Below are 24,618 nucleotides of genomic sequence, written 5' to 3' on the forward strand. Positions count from 1 at the left end.
GAATCTGTCTTAACTATTAGGAAGCATATTGCAGTCATGGAATCCGAAGGAGTCGACTAGTTCTCGCTTTTACCCCCACCAGATCTAAATTTCATGCAGTACTTTAGTGTCTAAGATGACTCTGCAATGTTTCTTGGCCATTGGTATGTTGACGTGCTGTGGTTTGTATTTTCACATTTATTGATAACTTGTGTAATGCAGTGTTTCTGTCTGCACAACAAATGAAAGAAACGAAAGCCCTGATAGGCCACTGACACATAGGCTTAGCATGTAGTCTTGGCTCAGCCTGTTCCCAAGAACAAATTTAGCCAGATCATGCATCACGAACACCTTCTTGATTTGTTATAACAAAAAGGGCCGAATGCCACAATTAAATGAAATAACATCAGCTACGCTGACCCTCCATCATCTCAAAATAAGAATGATTGATCATCAAAAAGTGTAGCTTCAGTTTATCAACTTTTTTGTTAATAGACATGGTGTTCGGGGGTCAATAGAGGTTAAATAATAAATACCCTAGTGTCAGGCTGTGAATGTTTACTCCAGCTAAGAAGTCTGTGTATTATATGCACAGTAAAAGAAAGTTTGCCTTTGACGTAGTCCGGAACAAGGCAGGAAGCTTCTTGCTACACCTGGACTAAAGTCTGTTTACTGTTTCTATGTAAGTGCAGAGTAAACCGGTCTTGCAATTGGACAGGAGTGGCCAGCACTATGTGAGAAAACACATCGATGGCGCTGTCCCCTGCAGGATCTTAAAATTGTTTTAAAACCGTGACAGCCTGTTGCCCCTGCCACAGTTTTGAAACAAACCCCATAGAAAAAAAGGTACACTTTACTCAGAGAGGCTGCCTCCCGTTATATCTTCATTGTTTTCTATTGTAACAGTGACATAGTGTTTCATGACATTCATGATGCCCTTGCCGTTATCTCGGGAGTCAAGTGAGAGGCTACCCGGCATTTTATACATGTCAGGTTGCATACACGTTTATAAAGTGGCCTAGTTGGGAAACAGGTGGTGTCATTTATGAGTGCTGTAGGCGTGATCAAATCATGCCACTGCAGTCATGAACGACAATTCACTAAAAGGCCAGGGGTAGCCGAAGTGACATCGCACACCATTTGACCTTTATGTTCACCCCCACACATGCTTACACAAAGGTACACGATCGCACATACACTGTCTCACATAAATGCGCTCTCACGTTCACACACGCACACAACAAACATTTAAAAGCATTTGTTACTTACCTCCGCTGCCAGGAAGGGTCACATTCCAGCTAATAGGACTACATTTTTTAATTATAATAATAGTGAATATTTCTATTCACTATTACTGTAATAAAAACTTTTTTTTTAAAACAAGGACATTGGAGCCCCAACCGATGTCCATAAGGGCGAGGTGCCCCCTTGTTCCTGACACTGATTTTACCACCTCTGAGACGAGGGGTCGTGTTTAACTGCAAAAACATTTGGCATTTAAATCATGCAACAAAGGTCGTGTTAGAAAATAAGATAGCTTCAAAATGTAAAGAAAAGTGTATTTCTTTAACACGTAAAAGCAGTTCACATAGCATGTCAGATTATATCTCAGCATTTGGAAGTATTTATTAAAAGTTTTAAACCAGAAGAGCGAAACATCCCTAGCCTGCCATGATGACAAAGCTATTAATGAGCTAAGAGACAAGTCAGTTGTCACGTGTACATTAAATGTGGCCTAAATTGTAACTATAAATGGTGAAACATAGGCTATGTGGTCAAACACGAGAAATTTTATGTACAATGCACGTCCAAAACCCACAAGTTTGAAAGAGCTCTGATAAATGCTAATAACCAAAATGGAGGCTTGGTGAAATAATGTATTTTTCTAGGTTCACGAAATTTGACCAAGCAGGGAAGCTGTGATTGATCCAACATGTTCTAGTTTCATACTGTGCATTTCAGCCAGTAAGTGGGTGCCTGCAAGATAAAGGGAAATGCTTTGGCTTTATTTCTTGAAGGATAAGATTAGAGTGTAGGTGACAGAATCCACATTTTATTTTTGGCAGTTTTACGTAGTGAAAACCTTGCCCAAAGGCAAAAGAGCGTTTTAAAATAGATGCAGGATGTTACCAGGGCTTTTTCCAGCAATGGGTGATTAGCCAGGATGCACAGGATGCTATTCACAGCCAGAATTCGAACCTGGTTATCCATGTTTATATGATCAGCCGCTGTAGCCACTCGACCATACCCTTGCCTGTGAAGCTCATCTCTGTTTGAGCTTGAGTTTCCAAGAGGAGCTTTCAGTGGCTTGCCCAATTCTATTTTCCCTCTCCGTTGGCGTGGTTGAGTACCCAGCTTATAACAACCAAGCCTTTATTCTCTTCAGACATCAAGGACGCTCTGAAGGTCTCTTTCTTGCTGGCGGAGAATACTTGAGCTTGACTGTCTGTGTGACAAAGAAGGCCACACGAGTGCAAGAGTTTCTTAACTGAGATGATCAAAGGAAATACTTCTTAGGTGGTAGGTGTGAGGCTTTGTGTTGTTGGAAGATTTGTCCCCCACTGTGGATGGTTTAGTGGGTGACACGGAGTGCCTTGAAGGAGAAACGTCTTGAAGCTGGGAGCTAGCAAAAAAGCCTATAGCCTGTAAGTTATAGGGCGCTCATCACTTCAAGACTGACTAAAGCAATTATCTCTCCATGGGCATCTCAGAATATTTGACCGGTCTGCATCAAGTGGTGTAGATTTCTGCTGCAAGGCTCTTGCTTAAGCTCCCCTCTGTCCCAGGCAAACGCACACATTTTCACTGGCTACCAGTGTAAAAATAGCTGTTTAAGTCCTTCTGCTTAGTGCACAATGCCAATAACAGGAAAGGATCTCATTTGTATAGGCTAAATTCCAGTTTTACGCACCATGCTCTACCTTGCACTCTGCATCCTAGCGCCTTCTATTGATTCATTCTATCAAAAGGCTTATCTGGGTGGTCCTTCTTTCTGGTGTTTGGCTAGCAAACTCTGTAATTCGATGCCTTTTAACCTTTGGAGCATCTTAAATGTCGCAATCTTAAAAAAAAAAAAAACAATATCAGAACATAGATTTGTGATCTGTGATCCTCTCATCTTGCTCCTTCGATTTCCTCTTCTAGCGAGTAGATGTCCCCTGGGGTGCTGCCATAGACATACACCTCAACCACCAGAATCTAATCTACCTAGTATCAAAAGATTTAACTCTTAAGATACTGTTGACCTTTTCACCATTTCATACACGGCCCTCTGCAATATATCAATGAAGATAGATTTTTTTTCCTAAATTCTTGCAATGATAGTGCCTGTCTCACAGTGCTTGTATGTTTTAATGCTATCGTGCATCTAATTTTCAAGGTCACATAGACAACCCTCCAGCCACCTGGGCGTGGACCCAATACCCACTTCCCTCTTAAGAACTGTGGAAGCACGTGCCCTGGAAATCTGAGATCTTCCTTTGCCCTTCCCTATCAAAAGCTATCCGGCTTTAGTCTACATTTGCCTCTTCAGCACCTAGAAGTGATTTAGTTGACAATTTATGCACTATAAATCCTGAGACAAATAGTAGCAACATACTAAAGATGTTTATTGTTGTGGGGTAACTATAATCGTAAGAGCAGCATTACACGTTTGTTGTGATGGTATAATATTACTGCAGCGTTGTAAGTTTCCCCTTGAAAAAAACCCCTTGATTTTCACTTTTTTTCAAAGCGTTTATGTACGATGCAGTGGTATACGTGTGTGTCAGACAGAACGGGGTCCACACTGTTCCCAGGCCACCCCAGGGGGAGACTGAGCCTTGATGTGCTGACGGGTTGTGTGTGCTTATTAGGCTGATCCGGCTTTTGGTCGTCGCAGACCTGTCCATCCGGCCTTTCAGCAGGATCAACTGATCACATGCCCCCTAAAACTGAATACCATTAAAAGCGAAAATAAAACTGAAGAATGAGGCATAATGCTGGGATTGTGAATAGCATGAAAGAACGTGTCAAGCAGAGAGAGAGAAACCTGGAAAGCAAACATGGTTATTGTGTGCAAGCTTCACTCGGAAAGAGTCAAACTTTAAAAAAAATATATCCAACATTCATCTGGCAGTTTCCTCTGCTGCATAGTGGCCAGGGGGATGGTGTGGCGGACATCGAGAAGGAAGGATGCACTAGACGAACCAAAAAATACCTTTTCAATGGTACGTTTACTGAACCACAAAAATGTCCACACACTACCCATGGCAATGAAAATAAGAGCCCTAGTAACACGACTAACTGTACTAATAAACTTGTGTTCGTGCATGTTTTGCTACAATGCAAGTGTCAAGTCTGAGTCCATGTTTTAAGGGGGCCCTCAGCATTATGGACCCGGGCAAATAGGTGGGGCCTCCACAGTTAGCAAGGCAGCCAGAGGCAACTGCTGCTGCCTTTTTATGGGCGCGCGCAAAGCGCTCCGTCCATTCTGTTATCTCTCTGTGGGCTTCAAACCACGCCCATGCCACGTCAGTCACTTACATTGGTTCGTGGACTTGCCTTTTAAAATCCGCTTGCTTTCATTTGCGAAAGGCATGCATACGTCATGCCTTTTCGGGTGTTTAGCCCACCTACACAGCACCGGTAAAGTACCAATAACATACGAGGCTCGATGTTTTAAGCCTGGAGTCTGGACTACTTTATCTGTTCATTTTCCACGCAGCGCGATTGCGCTGCATTTTACATAGCGCGATCGCGCTGCGTATTTTTTTGCTTTACAACGCTAATAGTTCTGACTCGAACAAATGCGAGACCCCTTGCATTGAAAATGCTTGTTTTAAAATCCAGAGAGAGATGAGGAGGGCGGGGCTTAAGCCTGCAAAACCCAGCTCCCATCATGATTGGCGGGCAGGTCAGCACAGTGAACTGCAGGGTCACCAGGTAACAAGCAGTCAGGCTGGCTGATTGACGGTATTGCCTTTTTTTTGCCCTGGCACCCCAGCAGCCGGATCCAGACCCGCAGCATACCACTCTGTTGCATTATTGCATCTTCTTTTGTTCACCGCCTTTTGTTCATGACGTGGGACGCTGCCACCTTTAGATTGCCCCAGATCTTCCAGCTGCAGCATGTATCCTGGTTGGCAGCAGCAGGAGGCTCAGTTATTCCCATTGGCTCTTGTTTGACTGAGGGCCTGGAGAGTACCTGTGCCTGAAGGAAAGCCCTTTTTGACCATAAGAAAGTAAACATTTCAGGTTTGGAACACTGGTTGGAAGCAGAGTGGGCAGCGGTCTCATTCTGCTTTGTTCCGTTTTTTGACAACACTGGAGGGTGGCGCGTGCTGCTTGCGTGGATGAGTGACATGGATCGAAAAGTCTCCAAAGGATTTTTCTTATTTTCTGTTGTCATTTTCTCCTTCTCTCGACCTGAGACTGTTTAACTCAATAAGCAGGCTTCAGTCTCATAAGTGGAAAGCCTCTTTCAGATTGTCCTAAGTAATTTACTAAATGCACTTCTGATTCATTTTGTCATTACTATTAATTGAAGAAACAGTGTATTTTCTGCAGTGTTATTGAGATTAGCTAAATAATCAGTGTATTTTTAGAAGAGAAATTTGCATATTCAAAGCCATTTTATTGTTCTTGAGCTTTAAAGGGTTTGCTACTGACAAGGTAAATATCATGCCACCCAAAAAAGTTAAGAAGGCTGAAGGAAGGGATGCAGAAAAGACCCTTGCTATGGGGGGGGCTTGGATTCCATGGAGGAGTTGGTGGCCTTATTGTGGCCTGCACAGGTTGGGCTGCAGGGCCGTCCAGTGCTCAGAGGGAGGCTAGTTCAGTTACACAGTTGTTCCCCAGTCCTATGCTGTCTGAGGAACGGCCACGAAGGACAGGGTTTCCTCTGATTGCGAAGGCATATCAATTCCCAATTGAACTAATTTCCCCTGCTTCACACTACAATCTGCCACTTTGAAGTTTGGTTAACATAGTGTTGGACTTTTTTTTATCATATGCACTAGAGGTGCCCAGGGCCTGTAAACCAAATGCTACTAGTGGGCCTACAGCATTGGTTGTTCCACCCACACAAGTAGCTCTGTAATCATGTCTCAGACCTGCCACTGCAGTGTCTGTGTGTGCAGTTTTAAGTGTAAATTCGACTTGGCATGTGTACCCACTTGCCAGGCGTAAACCGTCCCTTTTCTTACATGTAAGACACCCCCAAGGTAGGCCCTAGGTAGCCCCAGGGCAGGGTGCAGTGAATGGTTAAGGTAGGACACATAGTAATGTGCTTTATATGTCCTGACAGTGAAATATTGCTAAATTTGTTTTTCACTGTTGCAAGGCCTGTCCTTCTCATAGGTTACCATTGGGGGCTACCTTTAAATATGATTAAAGTGTAGATCCCTTTGGGAGCGGACAGACATGGAGTTTGGTGTCTCTGAGCTCACAATTTAAAAATACATCTTTTAGTAAAGTTGATTTCAAGATTGTGTGTTTGAAAATGCCACTTTTAGAAAGTGAGCCTCGTCTTGCCTATACCATTTCTGTGACTCTGCCTGGTTGTGGATTCCCTGTCTGGGTCAGTTTGACATTTGGGCTGGTTGCACCTCACACTAGACAGTGACACAAAGGGAGCTGGGGTGTAGTCTGCATTTCCTGATGAGCCATCTGTGCTAGGAGGGAGGGGAGAAGTGGTCACTCACACCTGAAAGGGCCGTGCCTGCCCTCACTCAGTGCATTCTCCAACCCCTTGGTGAGTGTCTGGGGCCTGGCCTGGGCAAGGCAGGATTTCACAATCAAGAGAGACTTTGCTTTGAAGTAGGCCTACTTCAAAGGAGAAAATGGGTATAAGAAGGGCACCCAAAACCACAGACTTTAGAACACTTCTGGAAACCAAGAGGAACCTCTGCCTGGAGAAGAGCTGAAGAGCTGAGGAAGAAGAGCTGCCCTGCCTGTGACTGTGCTTTGTGGAGCTATCCTGCAGTTGCTGCTTCTGCCAGAGTAAGAGGGCAAAGACTGGACTTTGTGTGCCTTCCATCTTGTGAAGATCTCCAAGGGCTTGATTTGGAGCTTGCCTCCTGTTGTTTGAAGTCTCAGGGACAGCAAAGACTTATCTCTGTCAGCACCTGGAGAGACTCCTACTCTGCCAAGTGGTGCCCATCCAATTCCTGGGACCCTGAAAGGAGAAGCTGGCAGCCCAAGAGTGAGAAATCCACGCACCAACCGCTGTGCAGGGAAAAGATCGATGCGACTCCGATCTGCGGCTGAAAAATCGATGCGCCGCTGGCTTTGTGGCTGAAAATCGATGCTCGCCTGCAACGCGACCCGAAGATCGGCGCCCGGGGCTGGAGAAACGACACACCGCATCGCTGACGGAGGCTGGTGAGATTGCAGCCTGCGCTGCGTGGTTTTCAGATCATCGTGCGGCTGGATTTCCGACGCAAACACCACTGGGCGTGTAAAAGCAACGCAAGGCCTACCTGGGCCCGAGAGTGCTGACCGAATCGCCGCATTGCTCTCCTGCGGAGAGAAGAAACGATGCATGCCGACCCAGCTAAAGGAGAAACGACGCAAGGTCTTGCTCGAGAGTGAAATCGACGCATGGCAAACCGTTTTTGGCGCACACTCTCCTGAGCAGGTTATTTTTGCGCGCCCAAGGTACGTTTTCACACTAACAGCGTTAGTGTGTGTTTAAAATTACATAAATACTCTTTTTGCATTCTTAGTGATAAGTGTGTTGTGGATTTTTGTGGTTTTGGTCTTGTTTTGTTTAGATAAATATTCCTATTTTTCTAAACCTGTGTTGTCATTTTGTACTGTTATTATTAAGTACAAATACTTTACACCTAGCACTCTGAAGTTAAGCCTACTGCTCATGCCAAGCTACCAAGGAGGTAAGCAGAGGTTAGCTGAGGTTGATTCTCTTTTACCCAAACTAGAGTGAGGGTCCTTGCTTGGACCAAGGGTAACCTGATTGCCAACCAAAGACCCCATTTCTAACACATAGCATATGGACTTCCTTGTTATAAGACACAACTCTACCTTGGTTTTTGGATCCCAAATTTAAGGATTGTCCTCTACTTTCCCTATGAAGGCTTTCTAATTTTCAACACTTTGGGACGTGAATGTTGGTTGTAAATATTTTTGGGAGCTACAATCTATGATGGCTTTAGGAAGGTTGGGTCATTTTCTTATCACATTTCTTTCTAGCTACTCTTAAATACTTATAAGAGGAAGATATTTTCAAGTTCCTCATTTATTATATTCTGGAAGATTCCAGTTGTGATACTATAGGTGGTAAGAGTTGTGCTTAATGCAAATACTGGGTTATTTCGAAAAAAGTTGTAGTAATACACCTTTTCATTTCCTATGGTGGCACCTTTTTCACCTCTTTGCGTGGGTACTATTGGAAGCATCTGGTATTTACTCTTTATACTTATGCAGATCAGACTAAATCCACGTAGCATATTAGGGTGACTTTTCTTCTTTCTTTTGATAACAACACTTGCTCAGCTCTTTCTTTATTACTTGCGAATCACTCACAATTGTGTGGTGTTTATCGATGGTCACTTGGTAACCACACATTCCAAAATGGGCTGGACGTGCACATGACACTGACTGGTTGAGGTGCAAGGAGACGTTTTTTACAGTGTAGGTTTTCTGACTTTTGAGTATTTCATCATTCTATTATCAGTCTTGAAGAAGTCTCTCATTCGAGACGAAACACGTTGTGGCTGAAACTTCGCATCAGTCAGCTTTAAGTTTGAATCTTCACATCAATCAGTTTCAATCTTTGAATTGACCACAGAACATTTGTGTTAAACATGATAGACAGCAACTATCAGTAATCTGAAGGGCTATGTTGTATGTGAAAACAATGTAGAAGAAAACTGGATTAGTGTGGAGTAACACACATGGGGATTATTTATATATCATATATATTCATCCAATTATAAAGTAAAAATATATATAGCCTACATACCTGTGAATTCTGATTATTACTATACCCATAATGTGCATGCTCCTCTACTATATTTTGTGTTTTGTCTCCCTGGTGTTTCAAATAATAATTTAAGTTTCAGGGATTCTGCTGCCTCCATCTCGGGGTAGCAGACAAGTTTACCCTTGTTCCAGAACAACTATGGTCCCTGTCCTATTTGACCTCTTTACAGCTAGTTCAGTCCCCAAGACAAGGAGGTCATAATGAAGGGTCCTTCCACGCTTTTTGTTTAAATATATGCATGCAAGTTATGCTTAGGGGGACTCCTCCTCACTGGGACATTTACATTGCTGAGATACTCAGAACACATGCCCGGTAAGGCACTGTCATGTTACCACCTTGACTTCTTCACTAAGGTGGCCGGGACCCCAGACCTTTTTCAGTTTTTCTTCATAAAGAAAATGTTAAGGGAATGAGAGAGGTTGATCTAGATGGGAACTGACAGGAGACTCTCCAATGACTTAAACTGGGAGCATTCTTTGATTCCCTTCCTATTGTTTGTAGCCGAGATTATAATGCAGCTTTAGTCACTGTGGCCTGGCATTCTGTGGGGCTTTCAGGGTATTTGAGTTGGTAGCCAAATCCATAACTGACATATGGCACGGTCTGCACTTGACCTGAGTTTACTGGTTGAAAAAGTACCTGGTGATCATCCATCCTTTTTCAAAAACAGATCAGTTGGGAGGGGCATTTAAATGATTTTAAGAGAGGCAAAAGGATACGGTGAGTTTCCCAGTATCGGTTTTGAAAGCGATTATGCGCTTTCAGACAAACGCCATGCTACATCCCTCTTGTCCATCTTAGCAGTATATCTCTCACTAATGTTTAGTTCAGCAGGGTAATGTCCAGGTCTTTCAGGGCTTCTGGGATATGACACCAGTTTCAGCTCCCACTCCTATAGGATTAGGGCAGCCATTACAGCCATTACAGCAGTGTTCTTTGGGCTGGAAGCAGGGATGGTAACAAGGATTGGAAGGTGGCAGTCAGACTGCTACAAGCATTATGTCATCATTAAATGTCTGATTACACTCACGCTCGGGGCCTTCCGGTAGAGAAGACAGCAAGAATGAGGCTATAGTCGTGTACATTAATCATATTGCACATTGGCAGCAACGATCTAGGTTGGAGAGGTGTTGTTGAGCTCCTAAAGATTGAAATGTCATGGTTGTCTAAAATTCCCCAGGGTTGTTATTGCATTCCTGCATGTTGTACCTCAATGAGTTTGAAAAGTTGGGTCCTCCTCCAGTGGTTCCCATGAGTCAGACTCTTAAACATCTGCTTCAGATGACTACTTAACACACCTATTCTGAAGACAGTGCCTCAAACCCGCTTCCAAGGTGATCTCTATTTTCACAAGGATGGTGTGCAGTTGTTCATCCAGGGCAACATGTTTTTTGTTGAGTCTTTGTTGGCTTTTGCAGTGCAACAGTTTTGCCTGTCGTGGAAGGGAGGTTTTCTTTGGGGAGGTGGGGGGGGGCACTGATGTTCACCCAAGCTTGTGGTGGGCCACAAAGTAGATAAACACCTTGCATCAGATAGTCAGTAAGACTCCATACTACCCCAAGCAATGGCACTGGTACTGTGGTGGTCAGGGAGTGTTGGGGGTGGGTGCATTAACAACTGACAGTAGGCCCCTCACAGCTACTTCATTACGCTGCTCTGGGGGGTGAGATGAAGATGGTGCCTGCAACCAGGGAACCAAGTAATGGCACGGTTAGCTGGCCCAACTCCCAATGGGTGCTGTGAGATCCCTACTTGGATTTGCTCTAGCATGTTTTTTTTATTTTTATTTTTTACTGGGGATTCATCTTACTGTTTAAGGCTCCACCTGGATTGGGGAACAAGTGAGTTCATACTGTGGGGAAAAAGAACTGGGGGCCTACGAACTGCAGCAAAGACCCACAACCAAATTGATGATGCTGAAGGGTCAGCTGTGTGGCCAAAGAGTACTTTGAACAATTATTCTGGGTTAGCCAGGTATGTTTTAACACGCTGTATGATGATTGCATTAGGGATTGTTGATTTATAATGTGTTTTGAAAATAACTACAGCCTGAAACTCTGATTCTCAAAATCAAATTCACTGAGTTTTCAATGAGTTCTTTAGGATGGTGAGAGGAATCTGATGGGGAAAAATGAGTGTGAATATGGTTGGGTTTCCTTGATCCTGGTTTTCCCTGGTGGACTTAAAGTGCAGAAATGGCCCCTCACTTATTACCACAGTACAGTAAAATTCACAAGAAAAACACCTTTTTAGTGCCTCATGGATTGCAAATATGTGTTTATTAGTACAGTTGCACTAAATAAAAAGTTATTGAGCCACATGCATTTCCACTGCCATGGCATGTGTTGGCAGTCGGTTTGAACCGTATCCAAGTAGGGACCCTCACTCTAGTCAGGATAAGGGAGATACCTGCTCAGATAACCTCTGCTCACCCCCTTGGTAGCTTGGCACGAGCAGTCAGACTTATCTCTCAATCAATGTGTAAAGCATTTGTACATAACACTCAGTAATAAGTGAAAACACTGCAAAAGGACACCACACCAGTTTTAGAAAAATAGCCAATATTTATCTTTGTAAAACAAGACCAAAACGATAAAAATCCGACATACAATAACAAATAAATGAATTTTGCAAGATTTAACTTAAAAATACAGTTCCTTGAAGTCGATAGCTTCACCTGGGACTATCACAGCGTCATGATCAACGAAACCAACTGTTCAGGCTGGCTGTGGTGTTGCAGGCCAGCTACGGTGTCGGAAAGACCCGCAAACAGTACCTTGGATTTGCAGGGCTTTGCGATCCTTGCGGTGAGCCCCGGTGTCGCTGGCATTGAAGTGTTGGTTCCAGAGTCGGTGCGGGAGTCGTTGGGCCCTTGAAGTCACACGTGTTGTGGATTGTACTCTGGGTTGATGAAGCCAAGAGTGATGGCGTCGGGGCTGCTGTGCGAAGCAGGACAATGCGACGTGCGGTGCCCACAGGTCACGATGCAGGCAGTGGCTTAGTGAGGGCGTCTAGCGGTGTCGGTGAGACCAGGGCTACGGTGTGAAGCAGGGCGGTGCAGCGTGCGGTGTCACCAGTCAAGGTGCAGGCAGAGGCATCGTCGGTAGGCCCAAGTCGGTGGTGCTGTGTGGGACGGCTCTGGGCAGCATCTACAGGTCACGGTGCAGACAGGGACGTCTGTTGACAACACTGGAGTCGATGGTGCTGGCGTTGGTGGGCCGGGGCTGCGGTGTGGGACGGTGCTTGGTACTCCTCATGAGCAGTGTCCACAGGCCATGGTGCAGGTATCAGCAATGGTGTCAGCAGGAGCATCGTTGTCGGGGATGCCTAGGCTGCGGTGTGAGCAGGCAATGCTGGAGTGCGGGGCCCGCAGGTTGTGGTGCAAGCAGCAGCTCGGTGAAGTCGTCCAATAACTGCATCAAGAGAGACCAGGGTCACGGTGCGAAGCGGGGTAGTGCGGCTCCGTGCGGCGACGGCAGGTCATGGTGCAGGCCAGTGGCTTCGTTGACTGCGTCGCAGTGGTTTTTCTTCTTTTACAGCCCAGAACACACAGTTCCCAGTGCTGCAGGTCAAGGAAACTGAAGTCTTTGTTGTCCTTGAGACTTCCAACAGGAGGCAAGCTCTACTCCAGGCCTTGGAGAACATTTTCAAGCAGGATGCAAAGCAAAGTTCACCTTTTGCTCTCTCTTAAGGTAGAAGCAGCAACTGCAGGCCAATCCAACAAAGCAACTCAGCAAAGGGACAGTACTCTTCCTCCAGCTCTTCTTCTTGGCAGAGGTTCCTCTTGATTCCAGAAAGATTCTAAAACTCTGGGGGTTTGGGCCAATAGTTAACCCCCTTTCTGTCTTTGAAGTTGGCAAACTTCAAAGCAAAGTCTCTAGTGTTTGCAAGATCCTTTCATGTCCAGGCCAGGCCCCAGACACACACCAAGGGGTTCCAGTCTGCATTGTGCGAGGGCAGGCACAGCCCTTTCATGTGTGAGTGACCACTCCTCCCTTCGCTCTAGCTCAGATGGCTCATCTGGATATGCAGGCTACACCAGAGACCCATTTGTGTCACTGTCTAGAGGAACTCACAACAGCCCAGCTGTCAAACTAACCCAGGCGGGGAATCCACAAACGGGCAGAGTCACCGAATGGTTTAAGCAAGAAAATGCCTACTTTCTAAAAGTGGCATTTTCAAACTAACAACCTAAAAAACAACTTTACTAAAAGATGTATTTAAAATTGTGAGTTCAGAGACCCCAAACTCCACATTTCTATCTGCTCTCAGAGGCATCTGCACTTTAATAATATTTAAAGGCAGCCCTCATGTTAACCTATGAGAGAGATAGGCCTTGCACAGTGAAAACCGAATTTGGCAGTATTTCACTGCTAGGACATGTAAAACACATCAGTCCATGCCCCACCTTTAACATACATTGCTCCCTGCCTGTGGGCCTACCTAGGGCCTACATTAGGAGTGCCTTACATGTATAAAAAGGGAAGGTTTAGGCTTGGCAAGTGGGTACACTTACTAAGTCGAACTGGCAGTTTAAAACTGAACACACAGACACTTCAGTGGCAGGTCTGAGCCATGGTTACCAGGCTATTCATGTAGGTGGCACAATCAGTGCTACAGACCCACTAGTAGCATTTGATTTAAAGGCCCCGGGCACTTCTAGTGCACTTTACTAGGGACTTAATTGTAAACCAGATATGCCAATCATGAATGAAATAATCAACAGTACAATTTAGATAGGGAGCATTTGCACTTTAGTACTGATTGGCAGTGGTAAAATGTGTAGAGACAATAACCAGCAAAAACAGAGTCCTAGCACACCATATAAACAGGAGGTCAGAAGATTAAAAGACTGGGGAGATATGCCAAAAGCTGCCAGGTCCAACAGCACGCATATATAATAATAATAATGATACATGTCTCTGTGGTGAGCTATCAAGAAGGAGCAAGAAAAGGGTAAGGAGCGGGGGTTTCAAAAGTGCGATTTCCTGTTTGAATTCCCATAGTTACATCTGCTCTCTGATACAGACGAAGCGACTGAATGGAATCACTCCGAATTTATACTCTGAAAGTGTGCTTTATTTATTTGGTGTAAATCCAATTCACTAGTTTTTAGGAAATAAGCATTTAAAAGGTGCTAGGGTGGGCATGAACGGGTTAAAAGTCAGAGATATCTAATACTGCGTACCTCTACGGACCCAACATTAAAAAAAAAAAAATGTATTTTGATTGGCTGCAGGCATCTTTTCTCTTGTCTGCCGTTCCAGCACTGCAGAGTCCAAGACAGATCCGCAGTACTGAAACAACGTGATTGACTAGCCGCAACATTGTTTGAAAATGTTGCGGCCACCATTACAAACTTTGGGACTTGGTCATCTGAGATGCCATCAGTCATATCATTGAACATGTTACGAGTAATGTAATAGGTGAGAACATAAGCAATACATGACGGGTTGCAAGTTATAATCAGTTTACTAAGCTATACCTGGCGAATTTCAGTGCTTTTTAAACCTAAGATGCTATCTCATTTCATCACTTAACTATAATGTCACTTTAGCCTTTGTTTTTTTCCAGAGTGATTGTGTGTGCGCGCGTGCGTCTGTGTGTGTATGTGTATATATATATATATATATATTTGTGTGTGTATTTAAAGGTTACAGGTGCCATTTCAGATGTAGATATAGTGTGTTTGCTCTAAATTATGTATTATTTCTATGTATAACAATTTGGCAGTACTGTTGTTAGGGTCGAGCCTGCGTTGCATGCGCTCGCGCCTGCATGTCGCAGCGAAACGTTTTAGTGTTTAGAAAAGGGCTCTGAGCCCTGTCTACGTCACATCAGTGTTTTTGATTGGGCTTGCCTAATAAAATCTGGTTGCTTTCATTAGTCGAAGGCACGCATACGTCATGCCTTTTCCGGTGGCTAGCCCTCCTCCAGCGCATCGACCAAGTACAGAAAACATGCGAGGCTCGCTGTTTTCTGTCCGGCTCGTGGACTACTTTTTCTCTCATTTACTAGCGCGATTTCGCTTGGCAGAAGTCGAGCGCTTTACATAGTTAATTGCACTTTTTCGGTTACGTACATAAATGCCCTTTTGCCGATAGGTGAAAAGTCGGGTTAGGAGTTTACAACGCTATCAGCTCTAACATGAGCAAACGCGAGACCCGTTGTATTGCAAATGCTTGTTTTTAAGTTGCAACTGTTCTACCCTTTGAAAGCACAGTTTTTGTGTAAAACCTGTTTTACAAAGCACCAAGTGGAGAGTTAGTACTTTACCAAGGGCTCCCTTTCTTGCCTAGATTTTCTTTAACACTAATGACTTGTTGTTTTTCATTTGGACGTTTGAAATGCATTTGTGTAGGGCATAGTGTTTATACAATCCTTTGAACAGTGCTGCTGCTGCAAATGTCAGACCGTTTGTGAGACAGTAAATGTGAATAGATTGGAGTCTGGCTTTAAATGTAATATGTTAATTGGTTTACATAACTCACCTCTGTATGTGCTGTCATCTCTTGGGTGCGGTGTGCTCACTCATGTTGGAATATCTGTAACATTATGAATTCGGGATGATTGCAAACTATGTCTGAGTTGACCCTCTATAAATCCTACCTTAGTTTTTTTTTTTTTTTTATTTAGATGTAGTGGATCTCAACTTTTTCCACAAATTCTGTAGTTTGGCTAAACAGTTATGCCCTTGAATTAACCATTTACTCATCTAGGTCGTGGTAAAAAGAAAATTAAATTATTGAGCTGTCACTGTCCCAGAAAATATTGAACTGTCAATTATTGCTCTCATTAGCATTGGTTTACGCCCATCTTTCTTTTTCGAAATACTTTTGTATTTTGAATAAGGAAACGGTATGTTTTGTTTTTCTCCTGCTGCATTGCTTTTTAAGGGGAGACAATGGTTTAAAATTGCCGCTGGACATAAGATGAGACTGACTTGAGTTATTCATTAGCATTTTTTGTTTGCTCCTCGACTGGTGTCCTGATATAAAAGTGATAAACCTATGCCCATGTGCATCCCGTCCTTGATATGAAGAATGCACAGATTGAGATCTGACACATTAGAGGCTGTTCCTCTATAGGCTTAGAGCGGGACCCGCATTAGAGCAGCGTCAGTCCCAAGATTCAAAGCCTTACAACTGCCTGGTGGTTGAATAGCAAGACAGTGTGGTTTAGAGAGATCAGGTCATCTTGGTAAATGTTTTCTCCACTCCAGGTCCCAGATTGTAGCTCTGGCACCACAAGCTCTAGTGCAGCTTGGTTTAGGTATATTTTGCTACTGAAGAGCAACCTGTGAAATCCTGTAAAGTAGCAGAGATTTCTTAGGGATTGTGGTTTTATAATAATAATAATAAACTGAATAGCTCATGTTAAAAATCCTGTGACTTGATAGTGATATTACCTTCTTCAGTGGTACTCTGTTTATCTTCCTCTGAAGGATAAACGACTCATCCCAGTGGGAGTTTGGACCTGGGACTTGGAGGCTGAGCACAAATCTCCTCTGCTGGTTTGTTAGGACATTCGTCAATTTACAGTTTCGTTGTGAAGAATGGTTTGAGATATTGGATTAAACGGGTAGAGCTAACCTGTGAGTAAAGCTCCAGTGAGCTATACCGTTTCTGGCACTTGTAAATCTTGGTTAATGATATTGGGCCTGATTGACAAGCTTTCTTTGCATAACAGTGACCAGAAAAGTCTGATGCGAGTGCAGACTCTGAGTTTCCTGGAGATGGAACTTATTGCACTGGAAAATGTGCAAGTGTAATGCATTTTTCTGGGAGCTTTGTTTTAGGGTCGGATACAGTCATATGGTTTACGCCTGTATAAAGCTGCATATGGCCTTTGGAAATGCAGCCACAAGTTGCATTCACTAATTGTCTCAATCGCTTTGACACCACATTTTCACAGCTAAATTGAGTGACAGCAAAGGATGACATATGTGTGTAAATTGGATGTGAAATATCCCTAAACTCTAATTGGGGCGAACTAGAGAGGGCTTCTGTAAAGGCAGAATGTTTTCCTTTAGAGGAAAGAGTGATATTGCTTTTCCGCTTGGTATATCCACTCACTGAGTGCATATGTAAATCTAAAAAAGTGTAGTCTTGCGTTCGTGAGCCACGCATGGAAGGCTACACCTTTTTTAGATTTACATATGCATTCCTATGCATTTCATTGAATCCCCTGAGTTGCACAAATAATTGCAAATTGTATGGACATGTCTGCCGTTGTCACCAGGCAGGGCAAATGACTCCTTTACGGACACTGATATTAGTCTGGTGCGGTGTACCCCCAGTGTCGCAGGCACACCCAATGGTCGTGTTAATGATGAGTTGCCTGGGGACTATGTCAGTAGTCCTTTATGTGACATCTCCACCGCTGGATGTAGCATAGCATGACCACACCAGAGGTGCTAAGACAGCATAAGAGCCCTTCCACAGTTTCAAGCAACGGGTATGGGACTACTATGTAGAGTCATTGGAGCGTGAGAGAGGTAACCCTTCAAATGGGCATTATATGAAAGCAAGGAGATATTATATATATTTAATAAGCGTTGAAATGTTTCATACGCAATATCCTTTGTTTTTCTTTTAATAGAGGTTATTTGCTGGAGAATGTGCTAGTGTCATTTGTATTAGGTCTAGCAAACTTTAGTTTCAGTGGTACAAGTTCTTCTGCTCTATCTGCACACCCCATGAAAAGGGCTTGGGGCTTCACCTCCAGGTGGAAACATGACAGAAAGGTGCATTGTGCTGCTGGCAGGTGATTGGAAGCTGTGCTGTAAGTGAAGTCTGTCACCTTGTGATGATGGGAATCACAGCAGCACCCAATTCGTTTAAATTGCCTGTTAGAATGCCAGCAGTTACTGCATATGTCTTTGCCATGCCACCCCAGTTTGATGGTATTCTGTGCTGGTCCTTAATCCTCCTCTCTTGTGTCTGTGGCCAGATTTTGTGAATGTGGTTACTTCAGTTTCACCTTACAAAAAATAATAATGATGTGATATGATGTAATTTTCAGTAAATGTCGCCCTTACTCCAAAGTGAAGAGGAAGTCGGATAGTGAAGTAACTTCTTCTATCCCTGACTTCCTCCTTCCTTTTCGGCTCTGTCTTCTGAGTTCGTGCCCTCCCCACCGTGGCACTCACAGTTCATCCATAAAGTTATTGATTCTTGTTGTATGCTCGATCCAGTCAAAACATCATTTGCTCCAGTTGTTTAGGTCTCGGCTACAGACAGATTTGGCTGTCTGTTGTTGAAGACATATTGTGGGCAATACCAGTAATTACAGTGACCTTTAGGCCAACCCATTGCTTACAACTGGCTGGCTTCCTTGTCAGTTTCATTTGTTTGCTTCTTATTTAATGGCTTAGCTTCCTTTTCTTGTGTTTGTCCCTTCCCTGGGGCATACCTTGTTTGCCATCATTTTGACACAATTACTCGTATCATTTTCTTTCTCTTTCAGCACTTTATGGGAGGGTATGTATTTTTTAACCCTTCTGTGCAGCTCTCCTCTAATATCCACTCCCCCCTAGGGCTCCCTGGCATTTGAAGTTCAATCTGAATCTGAATGGCCTCCAGTTCTAGTGCTTGGCCGATAATTTAATGTTATATAATGTGATTTGTTTGTTTAATGGAAATGATTCCCCAGAGGAAAATACAATGCACAGTAAGAAATGTGTGGAGCAAACCGTTTTGGTTTCTTCTGTGCTGAGCATCCCTTTCTTGCCAAGCATTAAACAGTATTTCTTACACAGTGTGATCCCTACCAATGTGTGTTTATAAAAACCAAAGTGCTGTCGTAATTCCCCCTACTCTTAATTTTCGTTCCCCTGTTACAAAAAACACAAATCGATCTTATCCCAAAGTGCCCCTCTGACAGCTGTCCCGGCTGATGGAGTGTGAAGGAATATTCCTCTCCCAACAGAAGAGCTGGTCGCATCTAATACATACTGCAGGCATGAGGTCAAGCACCACTGTCCAACTCCCGCAGCATTCACTGCTTTCAGCCACCCTTCCCTAAAGCGACCACCCCGCCCCCCTTCCAAGCTGCATCACGTGCTTAGCTAACACAGATCTGTGGTACACCACACATGGAAATCCGCCATAACCACCCATGCTGGAACTGTCCTTAAAGGAAAGTGATTGGTGAAAATATACCAAAAATGAGTGTGTTCAGAAAAAAAAGAATAGTTACATAGAACTGACACTGAGTTGAATCTATAGAAAAGGCTTATACATAATGATGTGCGAAAAGCTCTGCATGAAATGCATTGAAACATAAAACGAGATGCACAGAGACAGGCAAGAAAGCATATCGCACAAAAACAGACTGAGGTGCACAGAAACAGCAGCTGGATAAAAAAAAACATGTAGGCACAGACAGCTTATCAAGTACACAGAACACAAGGCTTGCGGATAGAATGGGATGCATGGGAAATATTAATGAGGCCATGAATATTGCAGATGGAGTCCACACTCAATAGAGTAAAGTGCTCAGAAAGTATGAGGTGATTATGAATCCAAGACTGATCTACATGAAAAACTGAATGTCATCCAGAGAAAAGATTTGCAGAAAAATAATAGGTACAAAATATAGAAAGGCGTGCACACAAAACCGATTGAGGTGTACAGAAAACACTTAGTGGAGTAAACAGAAAATAAAATGAATTGCTGTGAAAACATACCGAGGTGTGTGAAAGAAACTGAAAGTACGAGGCCCGGGACTGGCCTTTGATTCCATCAGCCATTTCTCCGGTGGGCTGGTGCCCTTGGAGGCTGGGTTTGAAAGTTCAGGTCTACTCTTGGCACCTCTGTCACTTTCCCCAACTCCCCCCAGGGTACTTGCAGCAGGCATGGTGAGGCTTCAAGAAAGGGATATGGGTGGGTGGGGGACATAGAGAGAAAGGGGCCAGGGAGAATGGATGGATGGAAAAAGAGAGATGTTGGGAGGAGACAATTGGGGGGGGGGTGCTGGTTTGAACTTTTTGCCAGGGCTGGTTTTGGTTCCTCAGTCCGGCCCTGGTGAACACAGAAAACACCAGGTGCCATAGGCATTCTGTAATGAGGTACAGAAGGAAACAGAAAGATGCCTGTAAACAATATATCACCTAGGGGTGTCAAGCTCCGCTGACCATCCGCTACATTCAATTCTCTTCCCCCGTACTGTAGTGTTTCTCCTCAGTCTGCATCAGTTGGCCAAGCATAGATCTGAAGCAAAGCACTTCATATAAAGGCCTGACAAGCATTTACTGCTAGATCAACTTTTTAGGTCTCGCAGACCACTTTCACTGTGTTCAGTTGAAGACTTATTGCTACAGTACCACATATATCAAGTGCATTTTGGGTCAGCCCCCTTGCATATGATTCAATGGCATTCCTGTGAGTCCCATTTGATGGTTTAACTTTCTGTTCATGGGTTTCTCCCGCCCCTAGAGAATTTCTTCTTTGCATTTTTTCTGATTGGATGACTTCTCTACTTCTACTGCTGATGTGAGGCTGTTATATTTCTATTCTGTGTTTCTGCACGTTCCTTACTTTCTTACCAGTGTCACTTTATTTTCCATCTGCAGATTTCTCCCATGCCAATTGCAAAAAGCTGTTTACTCGAAACCCTCTTCTCTCTTGAAACTACCACTCCCTGATCTCCACGTATTTTTTTTTTTCGAATATGTTTGAGAGGACCAGACAGCTGCCACTGCTACCAGACCGCTTGTTTCTGTCATCTTGCATTGCATCCACGTGTATGCTTTAGTTTTTTTTTTTTTAAATTAAACTTATAGTTCCAAAATGACTGTCTGCCATCTTGGAGTGGTAAATGAAGAATGGAGTATTGAAAAAAAGATTCCAAAAGGGCATCAGTGACTTACCACCCATCCACGCGCACCCCTGGCCTGTTCGGGATGATTTTTGTTTTAATGTACAAAAGTAAACAAGCATTGGCAAAGCTGATAGTTTTGTTCTTGCATTTAAAAGGCAAGACCTGTTGGTATTGCTAGTGCTTGTTTTCTAAAGTAGATTGAGACTTGCCTCTTTGTCTTCCAAGCAGCAGTCTGCAGACGTCAGATGCTGGCTCCACATGTCCCCACCTGCTCCCCTCTTTGCCAAACAAGCCATTTCCTCTCTTCACATTATCTGCTAATTTAATCCTGTTTGCTAAACTGCATGAGTTTAGTTTATGATTTATGATGTGCCTAGTTTGCTACTGTTGCGCATATCTTGTTGGTGTGATGTCTTTTATTTTAACTCCTATGGACTTTGCGTCTAGCTGCTTAGATTCCTGTAACAATGTTTCGTGGCTCCTCGGGCCTTATGTATCCCTGTTTCTGTAGGCTACGCTGCGTAAATTTAGCAGGTCTGTGTGCTTTCTAAACATCCCTTTCATTGATTTGCTTTCCATTGATATTCCCGTTTCTTTCTGGACATTCATTAACAACAGCTGCGCCTGTGGGATTTGGACAGGCCCTCTTTATCAGTCCAGAAAACACTGTCCCGTGTTTTCTTCCCATTCTTTGTTCTGCGCTTTAAGTGGGGTGCGCTTAGAACCCTGTAATTGACGGAAAGGGTCGGTTTGCATTTGTGAGACTGATTCATGGTTAATGAACTGATGCAGCTGAAGGACCCATTCACCCAGCATCCTCCATCCCAGAGCTGCTAATTGGTGCCCATCCCCCTTCCGTCACACATGTCCGCTTCGTGGATTTCAGCGGGGAGGCATTCCAAATGTTGGCATCAGGGGGATCACTTTACTTATTTTAGAGACCGTTTATTGATTAGCGGGCATCGGACGGCTGGCCGCATCTGCCATTCCAAAGAAAAGACGCGTCCTCACGAGAAACAGCGGGAAAACACCCCGGCTGCAGCGTCACCCACCTGCTGCCTGGGCACATCGCATGTCAGTGCCTGCTGCCCTCTCTCGTGTGCCAGAGAGGAGGCCATCCCGAAAGGCTCATGCTGGGCCACGTGGGTGGGATATTACAAAGCCCCACCTTTGGCAGCATGGTGGATGGGAAGTAGATTTTGTGTTTTTATTCCATTTCCATTTTAAATATTCGCAGCTGTGCTGCCATTCGTTAAGTGCACAGAGAAGTGTGGTCACGTGCAGGTGGTGAGGTAATGGGTATCAAGTGGATGATCGGGTCAAAGGATTCATTCATAAAGCCAGTCTCGGCGTTGTGTCTGAGGGTCTAGTTCCTATTGAGCAGGAAATGAAAGCTGGGCATCAGGTGTTCACCTTTTTCCGAGAAAGAAGGAGTAGGAAGACTTGATAAGATATAACCTAAGTGCAGAGCGTTGTATGTAATACTGAGTATCAGGAAATGGCATATAATTTAATGTGTGCGTTGTTAATGCATTCGGCTGTTTTCTTTCAAGGACCGCAGTTTCTCACATTTTAAATTTGGGATTAATTATCCATGGTGTTTAATTTTTGCTAGTTTTATTGTTTTCTTTAGCTTTCGCTAAAGGGCTGACTACAGCAGAGTTAGGTACTCCTTTATTCAGGCCATACCCATGGCTAGAGATTTCACTGGACACCTTCAGAGGTCTGTTTACAGTGATCTGTTGCAGTGGCAGTTCACTTTGGTGTTATTCTTGTTAGTTTTTGTAGGTTGCTCATGGAAATCTATTTCAATTATCAAATGTAGATCCCTCCTTTTGCTGTGGTAGTTTAATTGGGACCAACAAGTGCTTGTCTGTTGTCTGCTGATCCTCGTGTGTTCTCTGCTAATCCTCTAGTAATACCAGCTTTGTGTATTAGCATAAGTTTCAGTACTCTAGGACCTGTAGACAGGGATAGTTCTTGGAGGCTAAACCTTCATACCTACTCTAGTGTTGGTTAGTGTGGACCTTTGTGTGTAGGTGACCTCGAGAGAACCAAGCTGAAGGAGTTGCTGGATGTTAATGTATGCCTGCTCCCTGGGAACAGAGGGTGAGTTTGAGGCAGGGTGGTCTCTGGGTGGCGAGGGCGGTCCTCCCTCTCCCCTTCTTATCTGTACATCAGACACCTGTGGTACCCGATCTGTGCTAGCATGGGCTTCCAGTCTGATGCAACGCTCCTGGGTCACCCATACCGCTAACGAGGCTTCTTCCCATGGTCGACCAGTCCGGTTCTTGGGGCACTGTGATCCCACATCCACCTTCAGAAAGCTGATCGTCAAAGCTTATTTCTTTCAGAATCTTCTGTTGGTCTCCACATTGGTTGCACCCCCAAGTGCAAGGTGTTCTGAAAACATGCAGTCCCCATACTGCCTCTCGTACAATCATTACCTTTACAAAGAGCAATGCTCCTTCCATCCATACATCGCTATGTTCCGTATATGTGCCTTTGCCCTGTTACCCGTGTGGGCGTGTTTCATTTGCATTCACTTGGTAAGGGAACGGGGCAACCTGGGAGAATCCCCAACCTTGATTTGTGATGTTGTTTCCAGTTTGTGACATAGCTGTCACAGAGGGTACCAACAGACACGACATTGGGGGCTACTTGTGGCATGCTCACCCCGGTCTCACGCTTTGACCTACCCCTCTCGTGAAGTTGTGTTGGTCTTTGTCATAGTGGAGTACCACGTGTTTATTACTGGGTGAAGCCATCTTGTCCAAGTGGCAGCTAGGCAGTTATTTCCTTTAGTTGTTTGTTTCAGGCCGTGTTCCCATGGCTTCCCGCGGTATATGCACATTTTTCTTTGGTAAAGCAAAACTCTTGATACTGTGACAAGTAGATATAAAAGTCTGTCAGGCGGCTGAAGTCACTGATGTGTCAGTGTTCCCTTTCCCCTCTTACAGCCTAAGTGCACATTCTTTGCATTCCTTTCATTTTTTATTCCTCCTCAAATTCTTGAAGTTCCTATATTTAATTATCCTCCCCCCAGTTAAAGCTACATTTTTTTCTTGCTTTTCACAACCATGGGCATTCCTTTAGAATGAAATCTGCACAAAACAGAACTGCTGGTTTAACATTTTCCACGAGAACACCCATATGCTTGCTTCAGGGTCTGTGTGTTAAGCCTGGTACGTCTTAAAGGATTTATTTTTGCAGTTTTTAAAGTGACACGAGATGTATTTGAAAAGAGCCTTCCGTTGGCGGCCGTTAAATAACGTGTATAAGGTGCTGGGTAAATATCCTTTAGTTTTGAGGGGAAAAAAACGATATGAAAATACATGAATCGTTGGTGACGTCATGTGGCCGGTGAGGCTTCGCTTGGGCTCAGGTGTACGGATCCTGTGATAACGAAGCCATTGGGGCACACGGGAGTATGTTACTTCCCGACAGCCTGCTACTACCAACATTATAACATTTCGTTGAGCTTGACATGACCGAGATTTTACTTAATATTTTGCTGTGGCAGTGCCCTACATTCTCGTGGGGGGTGGGGGGGGGCGTTAGTCTAGCCCCCTCTCTCTTCCTTTATGTAGGTAACTGATGGATTCTAGAAGGGTCGCAGCTGCACAATGTTTAAACTCTCAACCTTGTATACAGTATCTCATAGGGCTGGGACGGCTTTAAAATTTACAGAGGAGTGATTCATTAACAATAATATATTTATAAGATGAGAACAAAGCATGGCCGCAGAAGTTGTTATGGCTGGGCATGGCATGTTTGGGACAGTCGAAGCATAATTTGCTGTGAAATAAATGGGGGAGTTAGCATTAAGATGG

The 24,618-nt window shown here is 44.1% G+C and overlaps 1 protein-coding gene across 7 annotated transcripts in view; it reads left to right on the top strand.

Annotated features, from left to right (window-relative positions):
• RAPGEF2 (Rap guanine nucleotide exchange factor 2) overlaps positions 1-24,618 on the top strand; it is a 681,573-nt gene that overhangs the window by 115,777 nt on the left and 541,178 nt on the right. The window lies entirely within an intron of this gene.

Source organism: Pleurodeles waltl, chromosome 1_2 (genome assembly GCF_031143425.1).
Source record: "Pleurodeles waltl isolate 20211129_DDA chromosome 1_2, aPleWal1.hap1.20221129, whole genome shotgun sequence".
NCBI lineage: Eukaryota > Metazoa > Chordata > Amphibia > Caudata > Salamandridae > Pleurodeles > Pleurodeles waltl.